This window comes from Carettochelys insculpta, chromosome 22, assembly GCF_033958435.1.
Source record: "Carettochelys insculpta isolate YL-2023 chromosome 22, ASM3395843v1, whole genome shotgun sequence".
NCBI lineage: Eukaryota > Metazoa > Chordata > Testudines > Carettochelyidae > Carettochelys > Carettochelys insculpta.
Genome location: NC_134158.1, coordinates 4366828 through 4382364, shown reverse-complemented (window position 1 = coordinate 4382364; position 15537 = coordinate 4366828). Strand labels below are relative to the sequence as shown.

The following is a 15537-nucleotide window of genomic DNA, read 5'->3' as shown; positions in this document are numbered from 1 at the left end:
CATTGATAATTGAAGTTCTCATGCTGGTGTTACTGGATACCGCGCCGCGGAATCTTCTTGTCCTTGCAGATGTGCTCTTACAGATCCTCACCTTTGCAGTTCCCTTCCGAGTGACAGCCATACTACACTTGATCTGAGCCCACAAGAGGCCGAGAAGCGATACACTTTTGTGAAAATTTTACACAGCCCACCCATCTGGACACTTTTAAACATCACAGTGACTCAGCCCAATGGATCACACGTGAGCATTGCAACAAGATTTTCACAGATGGGCAAGTACACCTACTTTCTTCATCCTGCAGCTCCTTTCCAGCTGCTCAAAGCAAAACCTCTCCCACCTCATAATTCAGCTTTAAAACTAGAAACACCTAATTAAAACACCTAATCTGCATGCAGCCCGCCCCCTGGCTGCAGTGCGCTGACACCGTAGAGCCATTGAAGAGCCAGGGGCCGATGGTTCAGCACTCAGTAAACTCAACACATCTGCCATAGTCTTTCCTTCCCGTGCCAAGAAGGCGATAACCTTCTCCTCAACCCCAGCAAGTGAGGCAGGGCCCCTTGCAAAGGCCTTGGTGATCACAACTTTCAGTGTGCCAATGGGAGTCTTTCTCTCACTTGGGATCTGCAAAGAGTCCACAGCCACTGGCAGTTCACATAGCACTACAAAGGCTTTGTCCTCTACTTGAGGTCTAGGCCCCTGTATGTGACACCTCGTTAGAGAATCAATGGCTTTTGTTAGAAGGGCCTCAATTGGGCCATCTTCTGTACCCTCAGGTATCCCCAATACTCATATACAGTTCCGAGGATCAGCACTCAACTCCTCACACCAGTCTTCTAGCACACAGCCAGCCATGGCGTAAACTCTAACTTATCCTGCAACAACAGAACTGGGCTTCTTACCATGTTATATATATGTGCTTGTGAGGGGTACTACCCAGCAAAAGACATCCTGGACGAGTCCCCACTTATGGAACCCTTCTATTCATGCCAGGTGCCTGCCAGAAGGGCCAGGTTTAGCTCCTGGGGGGTTTCCTGTCAAGGATACAACCAACCGGCTCCAGCCCCCACCCAGTGGCCTGGGATAATTTCACCCCACTTGCTGGGTGCCTGTAAGGAGGTTTCCCCCCCCCCCCCTCCCCCCCGCTGCCCACAAGCACAGATCACTCACTCGTTTGCTCCAAGCTCAAGCTGAGACCCAAGAAGCTGTACCGCTGTAAACCTGCTGGAAGGCCCCGCATTGACGCCAGAAAGACGGCAAACTCTGAGAAAGCTGAAAAGTTCAGAGAGACCCACCAGGAAAATCTGTGCAGCGGCCATGGGGGCGTCGATGCGACATCCAAATGGCAACATCTGAGGGATACAGTTTACAACACGGCCTTGTCGGTGTTTGGAAGAAGAGCTAGAAACACGAACGACTGGTTCGAAGCTAACTCCGATGAGATGATTCCAGCCATTGAAAAGCAGCGCGCTGCACTCCTGGAGTACAAACGCTCACCGAGCCAGAGTACCCAGCAAGCGCTTAGAGAGGCCAGAAGAACAGTACAGCAGACAGCCAGGCGATGTGCCAACAACCACTGGCTCCAGCTATGCAGCAGCATCCAGACCTGTGCCGACTTTGGTAATCTCAGAGGAATGTACGAGGGTATGAGGAAGGCATTCGGACCCACCCAGAACAAGGTGGCACCTCTGAAATCCAAATCTGGTGAAGTCATCGCTGACAAAGCCAAACAGATGGAGCGCTGGGTCGAGCGCTGCTCCGAGCTGTACTCACGCGAGAATGTTGTGGTTGATGCAGCCCTCGATGCCGTCGAGCTCCTACCAGTAATGGACGAACTGGATCAAGAACCGACTGTGGATGAACTGAAGACAGCCATCGACAGCATTGCAGCAGGAAAGGCCCCTGGCCAGGATGGTACCACCAGAGGTAATCAAGTGTGCCGCGGTCACACTCCTGGAACCCCTGCATGAGCTGCTGTGCCTGTGCTGGAAGGAGGGTGAGGTTCCACAGGATATGCCTGACGCTAACATTGTAACGTTGTATAAGAACAAAGGAGACAGAAGCGACTGCAACAACTACCGTGGAATCTCCCTCCTAAGCATCACTGGTAAACTGTTCGCTCGCGTCATCCTTGGCAGACTCCAGAAGATTGCTGAGAGGGTGTACCCCGAATCGCAGTGCGGATTCCGCACAGAGAGGTCTACCGTTGACATGGTCTTCTCTCTAAGGCAGCTGCAGGAGAAGTGCAGGGAGCAGAGAAAGCCACTCTACATAGCCTTCATCGACTTGACCAAGGCTTTTGACTTGGTCAGCAAGGATGGTCTGTTCAAACTGCTCCACAAGATAGGCTGTCCTCCACGGTTACTCAAGATGATCCAGTCGTTCCACGAAGACATGAGAGGAACCATCCAATATGACGGCGCATTATCGGATGCTTTCAGAATCGGGAGCGGCGTCAAACAAGGATGCGTGCTTGCTCCGACATTGTTCGGGATCTTCTTCGCACTCCTCCTGAAGCATGCCTTTGGATCTTCAACAGAGGGCATCTTGCTGCACACAAGATCTGATGGGAAACTGTTTAACCTTGCAAGGCTGAGAGCTAAGACTAAGGTGCGAGAAGTCCTCATCAGAGACATGCTGTTCGCAGACGATGCTGCTGTAGTGTCTGACACAGAAGACCAGCTTCAAAAACTGCTGGATCGGTTCTCCAAAGCGTGCAAGGACTTTGGGCTTACCATCAGCCTAAAGAAGACAAATGTACTTGGTCAAGATGTTGCTGAATCCCCATCAATCAGCATTGACAACTATACATTAGAGGTTGTCCATGAGTTCGTTTACCTCGGGTCCCCCATCACTGACACCCTGTCGTTGGACACTGAGCTAAATGGGAGGATCGGAAAAGCGGCCACAACTCTGTCCAGACTCAGCAAGAGAGTGTGGAATAACAAGCTGTACACTCACACCAAAATGCAAGTCTACAGAGCCTGTATCCTCAGCACCCTCCTTTATGGCAGCGAGACTTGGACCCTGTATGCCCGCCAGGAAAAGAGGCTGAACGTCTTCCACTTGCGCTGCCTCAGGCGCATCCTTGGAATATCATGGAAGGACAGAGTTACCAACACAGCCGTCCTCGAGCAAGCTGGAATCCCAACCATGCACACCCTCCTCAGGCAGCGTCGGCTCCGCTGGCTTGGCCACGTCCACAGGATGAACGATGGAAGGATTCCAAAAGACATCCTGTATGGTGAGCTAGCCTCTGGCAAAAGACCCCCTGGACGCCCCCAGTTGCGTTACAAAGATGTCTGCAAGAGAGACCTCAGAGAGGTAGACATCGAGCTGGACAGCTGGGAGGAGCTGGCAGACGATCGCAGGAGATAGAGGCAGGAACTACACAAGGGCCTTCAGAAGGGTGAGATGAGGATCAGACAGCTAGCAGAGGAGAAGCGAGCGCACAGAAGGCACAATAAGGACTTGCCAGACACCCACTACATCTGCAAGAGATGCAGCAAGGACTGTCACTCTTGTGTGGGTCTTTATAGTCACAATAGACGCTGTAAATGAAGTCTTCAATTGAAACTTTAAAGGGCGCGATCCATAGTCTGTGCAGACTGAAGGATGCCTACTACTACTACTACTACTACTACTACTTGCTGGGTGCCTGTAAGGAGGTTCTCCCCCCCCGCCCACAAGCACAGAGTCTAAGATAGAAACAGCTTATTTAATGACCATAACCCACCCCAAGGTTACAGTAACGAAGGGTCCTGTAGCACCTTATAGACTAACAGAAAAGTTTAGAGCATGAGATTTCATGAGTTAACTCACTTCTTCAGATGCTGGTCCTGGAAATCTGCAAGGCCAGGTAGAAATAGGCCAGAGCAAGGCTGGGGGTAACAAGGTTAGCTCAGTCAGGAAGGCTGAGTTGTATTGTCATCAGTAGATCTGGAGGTGTGAACTCCAAGTGAGGGGAAGCTGCTTTTGTATTTAGCCAGCCATTCACAGTCTTTGTTTAATCCTGAGCTGAGGGTATTGAATTTGCAGATGAATTGTAGCTCAGCAATTTCTCTTTGGAGTCTGGTCTTGAAATTTCTTTGCTGCAGGATAGCTACTTTTAAATCTGCTACTGTGTGTCCTGGGAGATTGAAGTGCTCTCCTACGGGTTTTTGTATATTGCCATTTCTGATGTCTGATTTGTGTGCATTTATTCTTTTACGTAGAGACTGTCCAGTTTGTCCGATGTCTATGACAGAGGGGCATTGCTGGCACATGATGGCATAAATTACATTGGTAGATGTGCAGCTGAATGAGCCCACGATGGTGTGGCTGATCCGGTTAGGTCCTGTAATGATGTTGCTGGTGTGTATACGTGGGCAGAGCTGGCAACGAGGTTTGTTGCATGGGTGGGTCCCTGAGATAGAGTGACTGTGGTGCGGTGTATAGTTGCTTGTTAGGGTTTGTTTTAGGTTGGCAGGTTGTCTGTGAGCAATGATAGGTCTGCCTCCCAAGGCCTGTGAAAGTGGGGGATCACTGTCCAGGATGGGTTGTAGATCCCTGATGATGCGCTGTAGAGGTTTTAGCTGAGGACTGTAGGTGATGGCTAGTGGTGTTCTGTTGGTTTCTCTCTTGGGCTTGTCCTGTAGCAGGAGGCTTCGTGGCACACGTCTGGCTCTGTTGATTTGTTTTCTCACTTCCTCAGGTGGGTATTGCAGTCTCAGGAATGCTTGGTGCAGATCCTGTAGGTGTTTGTCTCTGTCGGAGGGGTTGGAACAAATGCGGTTATATCTAAGTGCTTGGCTGTAAACGATGGATCGTGTGGTGTGTCTGGAATGGAAGCTGGAGGCATGGAGGTAGGAGTAGCGGTCAGTGGGTTTACGGTACAGGGTGGTACTGATGTGTCCATTGTGTATAAGCACGGTAGTGTCAAGGAAGTGGATCTCCTGTGTAGATTGGTCCAGGCTGAGCCTGATGTTGGGGTGGAAGTTGTTGAAGTCCCGGTAGAATTGCTCCAGAGTCTCCTTCCCATGGGTCCAGATGATGAAGATGTCGTCAATGTAGCGTAAATAGAGCCGGGGTGTTAGTGGACGAGAGTTGAGGAAGCGTTGTTCTAGGTCAGCCATGAAAATATTGGCATATTGAGGGGCCATGCGGGTACCCATAGCTGTGCCGCTGATTTGAAGGTATATATTGTCACCGAATCTGAAATAGTTGTGTGTGAGTATAAAGTTGCAGAGCTCAGCCGCCAGATGTGCTGTAGCATCATCAGGGATACTGTTCTGGACAGCATTTATTCCATCTTTGTGTGGGATGTTGGTATACAGAGCCTCTACATCCATGGTTGCTAGGATAGTGTTTTCTGGTAGGTCACCAATGTATTGCAGCCTTCTCAGGAAGTCAGTGGTGTCACGGAGGTAGCTGGGGGTGTTGGTGACATAGGGTCTGAGGAGAGAGTCCACATAACGAGACAGTCCTTCAGTGAGAGTGCCAATACTGGAGATGATGGGGCGTCCAGGATTTCCAGGCTTGTGGATCTTGGGTAGTAAGTAGAATAACCCTGGACGGGGCTCTGGAGGTGTGTTGGTGTAGATCTGGTCTTGTGCTTGTGTGGGGAGTGTCCTGAGCAGACGGTGTAGCTTTTTAGTGTATTCCTCGGTGGGGTCTGAGGAAAGTAGCCTGTAAAATCTGGTATTGCAGAGTTGTCTGGAAGCCTCTGTGGAAGTATAACATTGTATAAGTATAACGTTGTATAAGGGGACATGCCGGATACATTGTATATGAGAGGGACATGCCAAAACATGTTACAAAGTATCTGAGGGAGCACACGTAGGGACAGTTAGCTTTTGAATGGAGAAGCAATTAAGATGGAGCCAGCACGTCTAAGAAGCAGGCATGAGAATGGAAGGTGTGAAGGGCAATTAGTTAAGTTAACTGGAAGCTGTTAAAGGAGATTGTTAAGGGTGGCAGGTAATTGAAGATATGTGACTGGTCTCAGGGATCTCGAAGGGTGGTGACTAAAATCTTTTTCTTCTTTTGTCTGTAACTTCTCTGTAACTTGTTCTCCAAAAAACTGTATAAATTAAGAGACACAAGCCCCACTCGGGGGGCTCACTTCTAAATGTATTAGCAGAGCGGCTTTGCTAATAAAACAGAGTGGTCTGATAAATTGTGAGTCTGAGTCAAACTTTGACAATTTGGAGGTTCCACCGAGATGGCAAGCGGCTTCGCTGAGGCTGTGTGATCCCTGACTGCCTTGCAGGACGATCGTGGCAGCCGGCGCCTGGACGCTTAGTCCAAGCGATCCTCCACAAGACAGAAAGGTACACAGCAGCAGCGCAGTCTACGCCATCGAACTTGTTGGTTCCCACTCTGTTCGGGTAGGGGTCTTTGGATCCAGCTTCTGGAATCAGACGTCTCAGGTAATTATTATTTTTGTGCTTTAACCGGTTTGAGGACTGTCTTGTCTTTGTGTCTATCCGTCTTCCCTGTGGTGTGTGTGTGAATCTGGGAGCCATCTCTGTCCGGAGACTGGCTGACCAAGGGGTCCCCATCCCCACGGTCTGAATAAGTGGAATCTGCACAGCTGCAGCCGCACCACGCCTTGGGTATAACCCCTGGTGTGAAAGCAAGGGCAGTTGAGGCAGTAGCCTGTGGGCTCCTTTCTGTGTGTTGCACCGGGTACCGCTCTGCCAAGCCCGAATTTCCTTCTTGTGTGAGTGCTCTGTGAAGTCCTCCTGGATGGGTAATCAGAAGTCTAAGGTAGAACAGTTCCCTAAGGGAACTCCGGCTTATTTTATGTATTTTAGGAGGGGTCCAGACTCTTGTAGGTTTCTTGAAAAATGGTCCAAATTAGCTCTAGAGAACCCCAAATTACAGTGGCCACTGTTAGGTTCTTGGGACAAGGATCGAGTGGACGCTTTAAAAAGCAAACTCGTCCTCCCAAAAACCAAATTGGAGAGAGGAGAAGTAGACTGCTTCATGCAGTGGTGGGAAGAGGCAAATCATAGATGGACTGAGTCAAAACTCACCTCTCTTAAAAATTCTAGCAAAAAAAACTAAAAGTTCAATTGGATGCAGTCTCTCCCACCACTAGTCCGAGCGCTCCCCTTTGCCCAGTCCTGTGCAATGATCCGGATCAAACCCGACCCCCACCATACTCCTGCGCAAATAAGAAATCAGAAAAAGAAAAATCTTCAGTGACTACAGATAATGAAAGTGAAGAAGATACCCTCATTGGCCTCGCAGCTCTGCAAAATATTATGAAGAAGAAATCCAAAGCAGACTGCAAAGATTCTCTTGACATCTCTTCTTGGAAAAGAGAACCTGATGGGAGGTTAATGAGAGACTCTGATCAAACTGTTGTGGCACCCTTACGAGTCCTTAAAATGGGAGAAAGTGAGTCCATATGGGATTATAAGCCCTGGACTCGTACGGAACTTTTATCTATAGTTAAAGGTTTTCCCAAACCACAGGAAAACTCTGTCAAATTTGCTGAGGAGTTTCTGTTAATCTGTGAAACCTATGAACCCTCTGAGACAGATCTCCTCCAACTGTGCAAATTGTTAGCTCCTGCCAGTTATTAGGAAAAATGGTTGGCTGCCGCAGACTGGCCAGCTGAGGCACGCCACTCAACCATAAAAAGTACTGGCCCAGATTCGGTGTACAGAGACCGGTGTATGGCTCTTTGGAAGCGCCTGCATCAAGCCATTCCCAAAGTGTGGTCTCCTAAATCAAACTGGACAGCAATACGTTGCTGTAAGCAAGGGCAAGGAGAAAGCCCAGGCGACTATAGGTCCCAGCTAACTGATATTTTCCTACAACATTCAGGAATACAAGAGCCCGATGTAAATGGGCAGGGGGCCTTGGCACATGCATTTGTTGATGGTCTTCTCCCTGCCACAGGCAGTATGTTAAAATGAATAAGTGTGGGATGGGAGACTGAAACCATGGACAAATTGCTGGCAGTAGCAGAGCATTGCCACTGCACTTTAAAAGGAAAGGAGGAACAGTCCTCCCAAAAGTTAATGGCTCTGCAGATACAGCATTATTCAGGGCTAAGCAGACCACACCGGGGACAGGGACGGGGTTGCGGAAGGGGGCGGGGGGCTGGATTAACTGGGGTTTGTAACTACTGTAAACAGCCTGGACACTGGAAAAAAGTGTCCAAGACGACCTAATAATCGTATGGGAAACCAAGTGAACCCCCCGCTGGTTCCTCCAGCTGATCCCCAACCCTATTTTTCACCCCAACAATGACAGGGTGCTGGGGAACCTCAAAGTTTTAGCTCCCTTATTACCTCTGTCCCCTACTGGAGAATGTGTCCTGACTGTAAATGGTCTCTCTCTCCTTTTCCTTGTTGATACTGGAGCTTCTCTTTCTACAATCCGCACCACTGACTTGCCTGTGGTTCCCCGATCTGGAAAATCTGTGTCTGCTGTTGGCATTACAGGGATCCCTACCTCTTTTCCCCTCTCAGAACCTTTGTCTGTTCAGGTCGGTCCCCTCTCTGAGGAACACGCATTCCTCCTCTCTGATTCCACCCCTGCAAACCTTCTGGGACGGGACTTGCTATGTAAACTTGGCTGTTCTATTTACTGCTCCCCAGATGGTGTCTATCTGCAAATCCCTCAGTCTTCCTTATGTGATTCTGTAGCCTCTCTGCTGTCTGAAACTTCCCTCTCCACTCCGGTCCCTTGCTGTCCCTTAACTCCGTCCCTAGAGCACCTAATCTCTCAGGTTCCTTCCTCCCTATGGCCATCTCACCCATCTGAAGTGGGCCGATTAAATACTGACCCAGTTCGGATTACTGTAGACAATTCCAAACCTCTGCCTCGCCTGTCTCAGTATCCTTTGAATCCTGAGGCAGAGGCTGGGATTGCTCCAGTTATATCTGCATGAAAAGAACAAGGAATTATTGTCCCTTGTTCCAGCCCCTGTAACACCCCTATCCTCCCAGTTCAAAAGGCTGATGGCAAATCGTGGTGATTTGTTCAAGACCTTCGAGCTATTAACCGTATTGTCACACCTTCTTTTCCAGTGGTCCCTAACCCCGCTACAATACTAGCGTCTATTCCTCCAAATGCAACCCACTTTACTGCTGTAGATTTGTGCTCCGCTTTCTTCTCTGTCCCAGTTCACTCTGAATCCCAGTATCTCTTTGCCTTCTCCTACAAGGGTCAGCAATATACATGGACTACCCTTCCCCAGGGGTATACAGAGAGTCCATCCTATTTTTCTCAAGCCCTAGCCAGGGATCTCGCTGATCTGGTTTTCCCATCAGGATCCACACTGATCCAATATGTGGACGACTTACTCCTGTGCTCCCCCTCTCTGTCTGCCTCAGAAACTGATTCACTAACACTTCTCACAGCTTTAGCGAACAAGGGTCATAAGGCTTCTTGCACAAAATTGCAGCTCTGCCAAACCTCTGTCACATACCGAGGCTTCCTTCTCTCCCAGGGCTCCCGTACTCTCTCTCCAGCCCGGGTACAAGCCATCCTTAGCTTTCCCCAGCCTTGCTCTCCACGCCAGGTCAGAAAATTCTTAGGCATGACAGGGTTCTGTAGGCAACGGATTCCCCAATATGCTTCTCTGGCTAAACCACTCCAAGAACTCACTCGATCCTCTGTACCTAACCCCATGCCATGGCCACTCGAAGCAAATGCTGCTTTCATCTCCCTTAAGCAGAGTTTAGCCTCTGCCCCTGCCTTAGGGTTACCTAACTATGACAAACCTTTTACCCTTTTCTGTCACGAACAATCTGCTTGTGCCCTCGGGGTTCTTACTCAGGAGCACGGTGACAGAAATCGCCCGGTGGCTTATTTCTCTGCAACCTTGGACCCTGTAGCTCAGGGTTTACCCCCTTGCCTACGCGCTGTAGCTGCTGCAGCGCGCCTGGTCGAGATGTCTGAGTCCCTTGTCCTCCGCTCTCCTCTCACTCTCATGGTTCCCTATTCTGTGGAAACTCTCCTTCTGCAACGCAACACTGCTCACCTCTCCTCTGCTCGCCTCACTAGGTATGAACTTTTGCTGCTTTCAGCCTCACATATCACTATTAAGCGCTGCTCCCGGTTAAACCCTGCTACCCTCCTTCCTTTACCTAGTGATGGTGAACCCCATGACTGCCTTGCAACTGTCTCTGCTATCACTGTCCTGTGCCCCGACCTTTCAGATGTACTTCTCCCTAACTCTGACTTGGTATTATTCACTGATGGGTCCTGTTATAGAAATGACCAAGGCCACCTTCTTGCAGGGTACGCTGTGGTCTCTCTCTCTGAAACCATAGAAGCTGCGCCCTTACCCTCTGTGATCTCTGCCCAGGTGGCTGAACTGATTGCCCTAACCCGTGCCTGCTTTCTAGCCAAGGGGCTCTCTGCCACTATTTTTACTGATTCTCGGTATGCCTTTGGGGTTGTGCATGACTTTGGCACCTTCTTACCTCTACTGATACCCCTATCAAGAATGGCCCCTACATTGCCGCCCTCCTGTATGCAGTTTTACTACCGTCTGCCTTGGCAATTGTTTAGTGTACTGGCCACTCAGCGGCAGACACCGAGGTGGCAAAAGGTAATGCACTTGCTGATGCTGCTGCAAAACATGCCGCCACTATAAAACCTTCACCAGAAGCGTTTCTTGGTCCCCTCTCTGTCTCTGTAATGCCACCATCCCTGTCTCATCTCGCTCAGCTCCAGGATTCTGCCCCAGAAACAGAGAGACTCCTGGAGTGCTTTGGGTTGCTCTTTGCATTCTGATTCCCTTTGGCGATCGCCCACCGGTACCTTTGTAGCCCCCCTCTCACTCTACCTGTCTCTAGCCGCCCTGCTACATGGTGTTTCGCATGTCGGCAAGGAGGGGATGGTCTCTGCTATGAGTAAGGTGGGGTGGTGGGCTCCCCATTTCAGCTCCTTTGCAACCCGCCACTGTGCCGCTTGTGTTACTTGTCAAAGCCACAATGTAGGCAAATCTGTAAAAGTAACACAAGGGTTCCGGGGTTTGTCTCAAGCACCTTTCCTACACTGGCAACTTGATTTTGTACAAATGCCAAAGTGTCAGAAATATGAATTCATTTTAGTTATAATATGTCTATTTTCGGGTTGGATTGAAGCCTTTCCCTGTCGCAAAGCTGATTCATTGTCTGTTGCAAAATGTCTGTTAAACCACATTATCCCTACCAAGGGAATTCCTGCCACTTTGTCTAGTGACCGGGGAACACATTTTACTGGAAAAATTGTTCAACATCTAAACCAGGTATTACATGTCAGCCACCTGTTGCACTGCCCTTACCATCCACAGAGTGCAGGGGCAGTTGAAAGGTGAAATGGTGTGCTTAAAAATAAGCTGGCAAAAATCCACAGGGTTAAACTGGCCAGCTGCTTTACCACTGGCCCTTATGGAAATTCTGTCATCCCCATCCCAGAGACACAAATTGAGTCCATTTGAAATCATCATGGGACGCCCTATGCGAACAATGGCTACTATTACCCCAGTCTCAGACCTAAACCTAACTCACAGCACGCTCCTCCAGTACTGCAAAGGGTTAATGCAAGCTGTGAGCTCCTTCCATTCGCAGGTGCGAGCAGCCTGGCCGACGGAACCCACCTCTGCTGCCTGTCACACTCTCGAGCCTGGTGATTGGATCTACCTGCGGCACCACCTTCGGAAGCACCCCTTGGAACCCCGGTGGAAGGGTCCATACCAGGTACTGCTCACCACCCAGACAGCAGTGAAATTATCCGGCATCGCTGCATGGATCCACGCCTCACAGTGTAAGCCAGCGCCACCTCCAGGGGACCAAGCACCTCTGCAAGACCACGCAGAACCAGCTTCAACCCCAGAAGACAAAGAGGAACAGCCTGCAATACCTTACAATCTGCGCTCTCGTAAGGGTTGCCAGAAGCAGAGGGTAAGCAGACAGCAGGACCCAACAAACAAGAAGCAGTAGTGAGCCTAGCGCCTGCTGCCTGGTGGACATAAAACCGTGACTGCGGTTCCCTTGAAAGGGGTTGTCGGAACCAGAAAGGGTCCTGCTTCGAACATGTGTCCTTTGAGAAGCTTAATCCTCAGCTACTGTGTCCTGAGGGTCTGGGGAATCCAGAGTGACAGTGACAATTCTTTCATCCAACAACAGGTGCAAATAGCCCAGATCCTGAATATTTCTAATTGCTGGGTCTGCAACCACATCCCAGCTCACTCACAAGCTAGTATCCCCACCATGGCAATCCCTTTGAATTCCTCAGAGCTTGCTGGAGAACCCTATCCACTTAAAAGGACATGGAAGGAAAATGACACTTGGGGGCTGGGAAAAACATGTGTTCCTAAACTTATAAGTGTGGTGAAAGGAAAGGGCCACTGGTGCTGGGTGTGTAATGGGACAGGGCTGAATCTAGGGAGGAGCAGCTGTCTCCAATACATTGTGTCCCATGGTGTATGGGACTATTCAAACAAGGTTGGAGAATGGCGAACCGGGTATGGAAAGATAAACTTCCTCTCAACCTGGGAAACTGGTTGTTTCAAGGAATCCTGACTATCCTATTTGGAATTCTAATAATCTTTGTGTTTTCAATTGATTTCTTGTTGCATCCAAAACTGCACAAGACACACCATCCATCAGGTTACCCCTAACCAGAGTGCTAATCTAATGTTGTTAAATGTCACCAGTGAAAGTAATGAAAAAGAACAATTGATGTATGGAATCCAGTAAGTCGTTGGTCATGGGCGTAGCCTTGACCAAAAGGGGGGATTGTGGAAGTATAACATTGTATAAGTATAACGTTGTATAAGGGGACATGCTGGATACATTGTATATGAGAGGGACATGCCAAAACATGTTACAAAGTATCTGAGGGAGCACACGTAGGGACAGTTAGCTTTTGAATGGAGAAGCAATTAAGATGGAGCCAGCATGTCTAAGAAGCAGGCATGAGAATGGAAGGTGTGAAGGGCAATTAGTTAAGTTAACTGGAAGCTGTTAAAGGAGATTGTTAAGGGTGGCAGGTAATTGAAGATACGTGACTGGTCTCAGGGATCTCGAAGGGTGGTGACTAAAATCTTTTTCTTCTTTTGTCTGTAACTTCTCTGTAACTTGTTCTCCAAAAAACTGTATAAATTAAGAGACACAAGCCCCACTCAGGGGGCTCACTTCTAAATGTATTAGCAGAGCGGCTTTGCTAATAAAACAGAGTGGTCTGATAAATTGTGAGTCTGAGTCAAACTTTGACATTTGGCATATATGATGTTAGTAGAGGAGCATGAAAAAGTGCCCGTGATTCTGTGAGTAACCTGATTGGGTCCAGTGATGGTATTTCCAGAGAAGAGATGTGGAGAAAGCGAGCAGCGGGCTTTGTTGCAGGGAAAGGTTCCAGGACCTCTATTCCTGGGCTTATAGACTGTGGCTGTTAGTGAGAAACCTCGTAAGGTTGGGAGATTGTCTGAAACAACAAACAGGCATGTCACCCAGGAGCTTCTGTCATTATTCAAAATGTTAAACACGTATTTCAGCGCTTCCTGAGTAATTTTGAAAGTAGCCATTTATATAGTAACTTCAAAGATCACAGCAAATAAAAACACAACCTGGAAGCAAAACCGTAAACGATTCTTTGAATAAGTTTGCATATTAAGAACCCCATTTTTGGTTCAGAAAAACAAGACCTTCACACTCAAAATCTAATTTTTCACCAAACGCATTTCCCTCAAAAGGGAAGTGCACCGCTCCTGCAAGCACTGCAATACCAGGTCGATGCATGGAGTGGATGGAACAAGCCCCTATTCCATCTCCCTGTTCCAAAAATCCATTTAATATACAGTTCTCAGATAGAGAACATATCAGATATTAAACTGATAAGAACAGATAAAATGAGTTTTATTGAGGGAATGTTTCAAGTACAGCAAGGAGCATAACAAATTAACATACACAGTGATATATCATCTGAGAAACTAGAACAGGTTATAGAGCATAATATACAGTAAACAGCATCTTAGTATTTACACAAGAAACCCAACTAGTCTCAGATAGACAAAAAAACACAGTTACAAACAAGAGATAATACAAAATATCGGCCTTTTTACCAATCCCTACCCTGAGAAGAAAAAAGGGGAAAATACCTTAAAGTAACAGACAATATGAGCTATTGGCCTTTGGATCAATCCCAATCCCTAGGGGAAAATCAAAAAGGGGAGTATTTTACAGATACTAGACAATAAACAATATCGGCTTATTGGCCAGTCCCTAAGAAAAAAGAAGTCTTTGAACATAAAACTCCCCGACCCATGAAGTACCAGGGAGCATAAAATAAAAATAAAAATAAATAATTAAATAAAGTTACAATAGGAGAAAAAAAATAAAAAATAGATAAAATAAGGAAAGGAAAAAAGGAAAACACAAAGGAGCCTGGTAATCAGCTGTCAGAATATTGGCGATGGCCCGTGATATGCTCTGTGTAGATGTCCCTGGACCACCTAATGGCATCGGACACGATCAGCCTGCGCATCATTCAAGCATAATAGCGACTGACCTCGCAGGCTTCCAGGACCTCATCATTCAGGGGGTCCCAGGCACCCAATGCCCCCAAGAGCAACGCATGGACCTCCACCGAGTAGCCCCGGGACTGCAAGGTGTCGACCAAAGGGGCATACTTTTGCAGTTTCTTGGCCCGGGCATCGCGGAAGACTGCCATGCGGTTCTCAAAAGACACCGTAACGTCCACGATGAAGATCTTCTTAGACCGCTCGTCTGTCACGACGATGTCTGACCACAGAAAGCTGTCAGTGCCAGGGATGGAAAAGTCTACAATAACAGATCCAAGGGTCGGACATAGCGCTTTCACCAGCCGGTCTTGCATGGCGTTATGGCAGCGCTGCCAAACCACTGAATGCACCATGCAGCCACAGAAAACATAGGGAAGAATCTCCAGTGGCTATCTGCAATGCCTGCACCTTTTATCGTGGGTCCCGTGGCGCACAGACTTAATCTTAGCCCACAAAAGGCCGAGAAGCGATACCATTTTCAAAAAATTTTACACAGCCCACCCATCTGGACACTTTTAAATGGCATGACGACTCACCCGAATGCAACACATGTGAGCATTGCAACAAGATCTTTACAGATCGGCAAGTACACCTGCTCTCTTCATCCTGCAGCTCCTTTCTAGCTGGTCAAAGCAAAACCTCTCCCACCAGATAATTCAGCTTTAAAATGACTTATTCCACCAGACCTGCGAGCTGCCTTTGTGGTGGCTGTTTCGCTCCCTAAGCGATCACCTAATCTGCATGAAGCCTGTGCCCTCGCTGCAGCATGCTGACGCCATGGAGCTGTTAACCCTGGATGGACTGCAGAACCAAAACAAAAAGCAGTCAAGTAGCACTTTAAAGACTAGCAAAAGAATTTGGAAACCTTCTGTTCATGCCACATGCCTGCCAGAAGGGCCCGGTTCAACTCTTGTGGGGTTTTCCTGTCAAGGATACAACCAACCAGCTCGAGCCCCCACCCAGTGGCCTGGGACAATTTCACCCCCATGCTGGGTGCCTGGAAGGCGGTTCTCCCCCCTCGCAA

The 15537-nt window shown here is 48.5% G+C and overlaps 1 protein-coding gene and 1 pseudogene across 1 annotated transcript in view; both read right to left on the bottom strand.

Annotated features, from left to right (window-relative positions):
• LOC142024748 (uncharacterized) overlaps window positions 1-15537 on the bottom strand; it is a 184485-nt gene that overhangs the window by 63031 nt on the left and 105917 nt on the right. The window lies entirely within an intron of this gene.
• Window positions 13685-13860, bottom strand: LOC142025334 (U2 spliceosomal RNA; annotated as a pseudogene).